This window comes from Falco rusticolus, chromosome 4, assembly GCF_015220075.1.
Source record: "Falco rusticolus isolate bFalRus1 chromosome 4, bFalRus1.pri, whole genome shotgun sequence".
Classification (NCBI taxonomy): domain Eukaryota; kingdom Metazoa; phylum Chordata; class Aves; order Falconiformes; family Falconidae; genus Falco; species Falco rusticolus.
The window spans coordinates 11,759,434-11,767,285 of NC_051190.1; the positions used below are offsets into that span (position 1 = coordinate 11,759,434).

At 46.9% G+C, this 7,852-nt stretch overlaps 1 non-coding gene across 1 annotated transcript; it reads left to right on the top strand.

Annotated features, from left to right (window-relative positions):
• Positions 1 to 309: 309 nt before the first annotated feature.
• On the top strand, positions 310 to 392 carry TRNAL-UAA. Its single transcript has one exon. It is a non-coding gene; the product is annotated as a tRNA-Leu (tRNA).
• Positions 393 to 7,852: the final 7,460 nt, after the last annotated feature.

A 7,852-nucleotide genomic window follows, 5' to 3' on the forward strand; every position in this document is an offset into this window, starting at 1 on the left:
GTCAGGCTGAGACCCTCCAGAGATGCCTCCCCTGCACCAGGATCCCTGGTGGTGTTATCACCAGGGACTATGGTCCTTGCATGAGGATCTAGTGTGGCACACATGGGCTTTGCTGTCTTCCATGGCCCATGGGACCTGCTGTCTCCCAATGAGATGTTCCATCAGTTTGCTGGGGACATTAAAGAAAGTAGTGAGGAAGGAAAGGTGTCACTGGGCTCGGGAAGTGTCTTGAGTTGGGAACTCAAGGGCTTGGTGAGATGTGTGCCTTCCAGGGGTGGAGGTGGTGGGCGAGGGGACATCTTGCAGCCCACCAGGATGGCCGAGTGGTGAAGGCGTTGGACTTAAGATCCAATGGGCACATGCCCGCGTGGGTTCGAACCCCACTTCTGGTAGGAGCCTCCTTTTTTCTCTTGGTCTAAAGCTCCCACCCCAGCTTTTAGAGCATCAGTTCAGAGCAGGCATGGGAGCTCTGGGCCCTGTGCCAGGGGAGAAGAAGCCATTCATTGCCCCAGTGTGAGGACCCCGGTGGGACCAAGCCACCCTGCCATCCAGGCTGAATGTGTAGAGACACATGAGCCAGTCTCTCTGGCACACAGGTTACGGATCTCATTTTTCATGCAGGGAGTGCTGAGATCGTTGTGGGCTTGAATCCCACGTGCTCCCAAAATAGCAACTTGTTTTTCCCATGGCAAAAATAGAAAAACCTGACTACCCTGAAGGGTGAAAAAAAAAAGGTGTGAGCTCTAAACAGCTCAGGCAAGTCACAAGTGGAAACCAGTGCAAATGAGTGGGTTCAGAGAGATGGATTTGGGGTTTGCGGAGACTGCTTCGATTGCCAGCTCTGCTCCTTGACCCCAGACCCATTGCTTGGCTCACCCAAAGCAACATTTGGCACTCTCCAGGGGGTCTGGCTGTGTCACACCCCGCTGGTGCAAGCCAGCGTGGCAGGAAGGGGTTCCTGATGCTGCTGGTTAAATTTGGGAAATGCATGAGAAACTGAGAACTGCTCCTCTGTGGCACAGCGTCGCTGTGCTGTAGTCTGTCTTGGGTCAGTGCCTACAAATGCTCACGAGATTTTTACTCCCTTCCTCATGTGCATGGATGGGCACCAGATATTTCCCTCAGTAAAGCGCTAGCCTGCTGGACCCAAGGAGATGCTGTCAGGTTTTCATTTGGCTGCTTTGCTCCAGCCTGAGGCCAATCGGAAATGTCCTACTGCTGGGACATGATTTGAAGTGATGGTGTTAATTTGGTTAATTAGGATTCCTGGGTAGCGTGCACTTCTTGCAAATCAGCTTACCATTGTAGTATCACTGCAAAGAGTTATTTGCTGGTGCATGGGGTTATGTATGAATTTATGATTATGATGTAGGACCATTAATTTCATGTTTGTGGCAGATGATACAGCTCAATTAAAAGTTGCACGTTAAGATCTTTGGCTCTCTCTGATATATAGGAATCAGATGGTGGCCCACAGCAAGGATTACAGAGCCTGTACAAGTGGCCATATAACAAGTGGGGCAGGACGCAGAGGAGAGGACATGGGAGGAATTACTCTTCTCCTCTCCCATTCAATTAGTGCCAGGAGTGAAATTTCGTGCATATCTGCTAAAGCTGGCTTGTTACAACTGACCTCAGTCATTATGTGAGGCAAAGAATAACAAATACATCTTTGAGAGTACCTCAGGGGCTCTAAGCAACACGACGGGTCAAGCCTTTTGCCTCTGATGGCCTGGAGTCAAACTCCTGTCTAGTTCACGTGTCAAAGGAATTTGGTGGCCTCCGCTGAGTTCAAAGCTGAAATCCTCTCATTTGAGCTTCTCTGCTGATCCATATTCTCACAAACCTTGTGGCTTTTCCACCCCATGGGTATGGGTCCTGAGCTGTTCCTGATCCCTCAGGGTTGTTTACCCACTTTGCAAAACTGTTGGGCAGACAGAACATCATCTGAGGGCACCAGAAGCTGAACCAACAGCTTTTGTATCACACCCCCTGCCAGAGCCCTATGGACTGCTGCGGCCAAATGTGAATTTGACTCAGGACTGAGGTCAAATGGCAGACCAATGTAAGAATGTGGGGCTGGAGATGTGGGGACTGAAACAGCAATGATTCAAGTGACCAGGGTAGGTGGGGACTGTGGAGGACTGATAAATAAACTGCCTCCTACCAGGCCACAGCTTTCCTCCTCCTCCTCCCATCTCCTCCAAGTGTTTGACAGAGCTAAAAAGAGCAGCTTGTCTAATAGCCATTTTCACATAGTGTATTTATTAAGACGGTTACTGCAGGTTAAATATCAATAGTTTATTACAAATATATTTATTATAGATTAACTATGCAGTATGTTATGTTGTGGTTAAAAGTAGGCCTCAGTGAAAGATTTTTAATAATGAATTTGTGTTGAAGTAGTGTACAATAAGTACACTAGTCTAAATTTCACAAGACAGTTTTATGTTCAATAAATACCTAGACATTATTAAAAACATATTTATCAAAGATTAACAGTGATGAAATAGATACAAATCTAAGCTGTTAAGCTCAATATGCATACTTATAATAATCAATTCCTATATTAAAACACAATAACTGCCTTGTTTAATCTAAATGAAATGGGTTTTTTGGGGATCTTTGTAAGTGCCATCTTTTGCTGTGTGTTCCCGCTTGCAGATCTCAGATTAGATCCTGGGACCTTTGTACTTCAAATAAATCAAGCACTTAGGTAAAAGCAAAGCAGTCCTAGAATAGCGCAGGCTGTTGCAGGAACAGGGAACCAGAGCTTCAAAGGATGTAGGTCAAAGCCAGTCCACAGGCACCGGAGCAGCTAGTCTAGCTTGCCCCAGCTCTGCATCCCTGAGAAATCCCCACATCCAGTCTAACTGACAGCTCATACCACCACCTCCAGCCACACCACTTCCAGGATTGGGCGTCTGGAACAGCTCTCAACTTCTTTACAATCACAGATGCACCCACGCTGTTTTGGATACGGAATGCTACCACCTGCCTTGTATCCTGTTATCATCTAGCGCTTGGAGGCAGAGTGCTAAAATGAGCTAACTATTTAGGAGATAAACAAAATGTTATTGTTTTACTCTTGCAATGCTACTGTTACAATTGCCGGCTGGTGGGTGAGGAGAGATGGTCCCTGCGCCTGCGCCCGCCTGCAGGTGCTGGGAGCTGTGCCCCAGGCACTCACTGTTGTGAAAAACGTCACTGGGCTGGCTGGGTGGCTTGTGGGGCATCACCAGTGGCCTCTGGACCGCAGGAGGACTCAGACTCCCAAGTCCTTCTGACAGCAGGGCTGGATCCAGTGCCTCATCCCAGAATTTGGTGATGGTTTCGTCCTGTGTTTGGGTTTGTACTTTTACATGGGTGGAGATCAGTGTCCCATCTAGGTGAGGGTACAAATCAGAGGCACCCAAATTTGAGGGAGACTGCACACTGTGACTTAAATGTGGACTGTGCCATGACACAAGGGGCTGTGTGGGTTGTTGACCCTGTAATTTACTGAGAGGTATTTTCATCTTGTGTTTGGCAGGATCTCAGAAAACAGTCCGAGAGGGACCAACTTTCCCTACACTGCTGCTCAGCAGAATCTCAAATATATGGTGATTTTCTGTCTCCCAATTGTCTGTTGATTCCTAAAGGGGTTTGTTAACAAGTCTCAGGCACCGCTTTAAGGGATGCTACTTCTGCATTTGGGGTGCTATTGAGCAGTTCTGTAGGATTAGATGTGGGCATGGGCTGCCAAGGAAACCCTTCAAAGGCAGGGCAGAGTCAGGGCATGATGAAGGCAGCTAGGCAGCCTTTGGAGATGGGTGGAACTGTTGGAGAGATGATGGCTGAGAAGTGGGGAGTTTCTGGCCTGTATCAGACACGTGATATATGGACATTTTCTGTGTGTGTATGTCTGGCTCTGAGGGTTGCATTTGACTCAAAAGATGGCCCATACAACCAAGGAAGATCTTTCTGCACTTAGCTGGCCAAGGGCAGTGCTGGCTCCATCGGATGCTGTGGGGATCCATCACCATTTTTTGGCAAGGTCTGGTCTGCAAGATGCCTCCAGTGACCACCTGTTGCCAGGAGCCCCTGACTTCACTTTTTATCCCACCTGGGGAAATATGACCCAAACAGCTTGGAGGCTTTGTGTGTCTCCAATGTAATCACATACTCCTCCGTGGACAGCCGAGCAGTTTATATCTGTTTACACCCGGAGTGAGTTTGTCTCCTGCATGTGTTCCTCAGCCGAACCTGCCCTGTGGGGGATGCTTAGCTGGCAGGGGGGAGTTTTCCATCTTAGCAGAGGGCTGCAATTACAGAGGTGACCAGAGAAAAAAGACAAGCAGGCACGCGCCACTGCCTTTAATAGAAGGCAATGATTCTTCTGGGCTCCAGAGTAATATGGGAGATCTGGTTTTAATAAATTAACAGCCTACAAGTTACAATCTCAAGCAATTAAACTCTGGAATGAAGGCAAGCACCATGAAATGTATTCTGGAGCCGACACAGGGGTGGCAAAGACAATCTCTGAGCAGTGCAGAAGGCAAAAAAATTTTCAAAAATGCCCCAGAGAGAGTGGGAGAGCTCTGCTGCCCCTCTCATTTCTATTGTGCATGCATCTCATGTTGTTGCCCATCACCCATCACATTCTTCACTGGCTCCTTGGGACCTGATGTGGCACCTCCCTGAGCTCATCCAAGTCTCCATCATCACCATCACCCTTGTGCCTGTTTTCATACATGTAGGTAAGGAAATACCTGTGGTGAGGAGGGGATGGCAGGTGGGAGACTTGGGAAGTAGCTGGGAGCTTGAGGATAGCCAGGAGCTGAGGAGGGGAACAAATAAATAAAAAAATAAAACTATTAAGCTCCCTGTCTTACATTAATAGCCTGTATGGAATCCTCTTTGCCATAGAATTCAATTTATTTCCATTTAAAGGCTGTTCTTCTCAATCAATGCAGCTAATAAATAGCTGCTGATGGCCATGACCCCTGGGCTGAGGGAAGAATTTATCTTCTGAGCCAATTAAAGGAACTGAACAATTCCTTTTAATAACACTATGGGATTTTAATACAGGGAAAAAAAAAAAAAACAAACCAAACCAAAACCCAACAAACCAGCAGGAGAGGGGAAGAAATACTCCCCCCAAGCCTCGCAGAGAAGGGTCAGGCGGGCTCTGCCAGGGTTGGGATTAGATGCTTTGACTTGTTTTGTGAAGCTGGTAGGGGAAATATAACATTCTCTGTGAAAGCACAGGAATGCTTTGCTTTTCTGATGTCTTAAAAAAAATCCAGAAATCAAAAAGCATAATGGCAAATTATGTTCTCTTGTTTCTAGAGCTGTAAAAGGTTTGGAGAGATTAGTGAGCCCCTGTGGTGTGGTGGGAGAGATGGACAGGCCAGGCCAGCTCTGATGCCTTTTGCGCTGCTGCCATGGGTGGGATGCTACTCCACGAGTGGGGGTTTCTCTGGGTGCCCTGCGGGCACAAGGGCAGTGGGTGCAACGCAGGGTGGCTGCTCCATGGCTTTTTTTCTGAGACTCCCATTACTGTTCCTTTTAGTGGCAAAATTCCTTGCTGATCTGCTTGAGCCCTCGTGGAGGAATGGGAAGCATCCTATGAGGCTTGTGGGTTCCCACAGCTGGTATCAGAGCCAGTGCTCGGTCAAGGGAATGCTCGTGTCTTGGAAGACAGACAGGTGCAAAGGAGGTGGCAAGGGAAGCAGAACAGACACCTATTGAGTTTTCACAAAGCTACATAACCCCAAATGGCAGTGGGTCTTCTCCACTCCATCACTCTCCTGTCAATGAAATCTTATGACTCCTGTTGGCATCGGATGAGAGCATCTGTCAAACACACAAGCCTCCTTTGAACACTCCTGTGCGGTAGGGAAGTCTCTTATCTTCATTTTACAGATGGCAAGCAGAGGCACAGAGAGGTTAATTGACTTGCCCAAAGTCAGCACAGGAGGTCTATAAGTGACGCCAGATCCCTTGAATCCCTGTCTTCTGGCTTAATCATAAGACCATCCATCTTCATCCTCTTCCCTCTCAGGATTCCCCAGCAACTGTGATAGCTCCAGGCACTCATGTTGGCAAACTGCAGGTGGAGACAGCACTGGGAAATGGGCATTTCCAGCAATGGTTTGTCAACCCCATTTCCCAACAGGACATCAATTTTGGCCCTGAAAGTTTGGATTTTTTTTTAAAATTCTTCTCTAGTCTCCTTTAGGAGCAGTGAGATAAACATGCTGGAGTATGAGAAAGAGCATCTGCTCTTTGGGGACACATTTCAGAGATGCTAAGGCAAAAGGACATTTCATCACTGCTTTGACAGAGTAAGGACATCTTTCCTGGGTTTTAATGCACCACCCCCATCAAAACAATAAGCAGACTGAACCCACAGGTAGAAAACAAAGTCACCTTTATTTTCAAGTGATCACCTGGTAATAGATCCCACAGGCTCTGGAGGTTTGTCCTCGACAGCCATTCCCGTATCTGTGTGAGCAAGCCTGTGCATGCAGGACCATTGAGAAATGTAGCAAGGCGTGAACGTTTCTATCACAATGTCTCTTGTTTCAGAAGTGTGAATGGAAGAAGCGGAGAGTCCTGAGCGAGCCGTTGATGAACGTGGAGCACGCACTACATTCCCTGTGAGACTCAGGAGGAAATCACAACTTAAGTCCGCCTCTTTCAATTTGCAGACTTTCTGCAACATCACTGTTCTTTCTTCTTGCTCTCTTATTTTCAGTTTTTATTAATTACCTGGTGACAATTTTCCCAGAGGACTCTCTTTTCCATTAATTATTAGGGGAACTGCAGGGGAAATGATGAGCTGTTGGAGAGCTCACTTTGAGAACATCAGGTGGGAGCATTTCCTAATGCCAACATGTATATCTTTTCAACATTCTTCTTGCACGGGACACTAAATGACCTGCCTGGGATGCAGAAGAACTTTTTTTATTGCAGCATAGCATGTTGAGCAAGGAAACTGTATTTAAGTGCTGGTTTGTTGGCCCTGGAGAATAACATTCTGCTTGGCCAGAATCGATCAATGTGCTCTGTGTATGATTTATTATCTTGTCCTGTGTGTAGGAGAATTCACAGACAGGAACCAGTGTCAGTGTAGGACCGTGCTGCACTTGCATCACTTATTTTCTGCTGCTGAAGATGTAGGTATGGCAAGAGAAGGAATAATGCTGGCCTGAAATCTCAAGTCCAGATGGTGACTGTCCCCAGTGCAGATGAATAATGAAGGTGGAGGAAGAGCATCTGCTCTTCTTCTCGTCCTGAAGTCATGGCTTTTATAGTTGTACCTTTTACAGCCCCCATAGTATACCGAGATTCATGGGAATGTCGTGAAAGAAACAGTGAGGAAATTCAGTGTTAAAACTGAAAGCTCCTTGGTGTGGCATACCTGTCTGAGCACTGTTGGTATCTAATTTCTGTTTGAAAGAATAGAAACTGATATTTTTATGATTTTGATCCGTGAGCCTACTTCTGCAGGTTACTGAATACCACTGTTTCTAGCATATCTCATATTTAAGTACTTCTGAGCAATTAAGAGGGTGTTCTCCATACATGAACAGGTGTTTGGAACAAGCCAAGAAGAGCCAGGATTTCCTCCAGAAAATTCTAACCAGGCTTGAAGGGTCCTCCATGTGCTTGTAAGAGATTTGGTGAACACAGCCCCAGTGCTGTGCAGGGATGGGGAGCAGAGCTCAGCATCACCTGCTCCTTTCAGAAGCTTAATGAAAAAGTGTAAATATGGTGGGTTTCGGGGCTTTAATTTAAGGACTTTAAGTTGTGTTAATGGCTGGTACCTGCCTTCCTGTGCCAACTCTGTCCTTCAGCCCGTGCT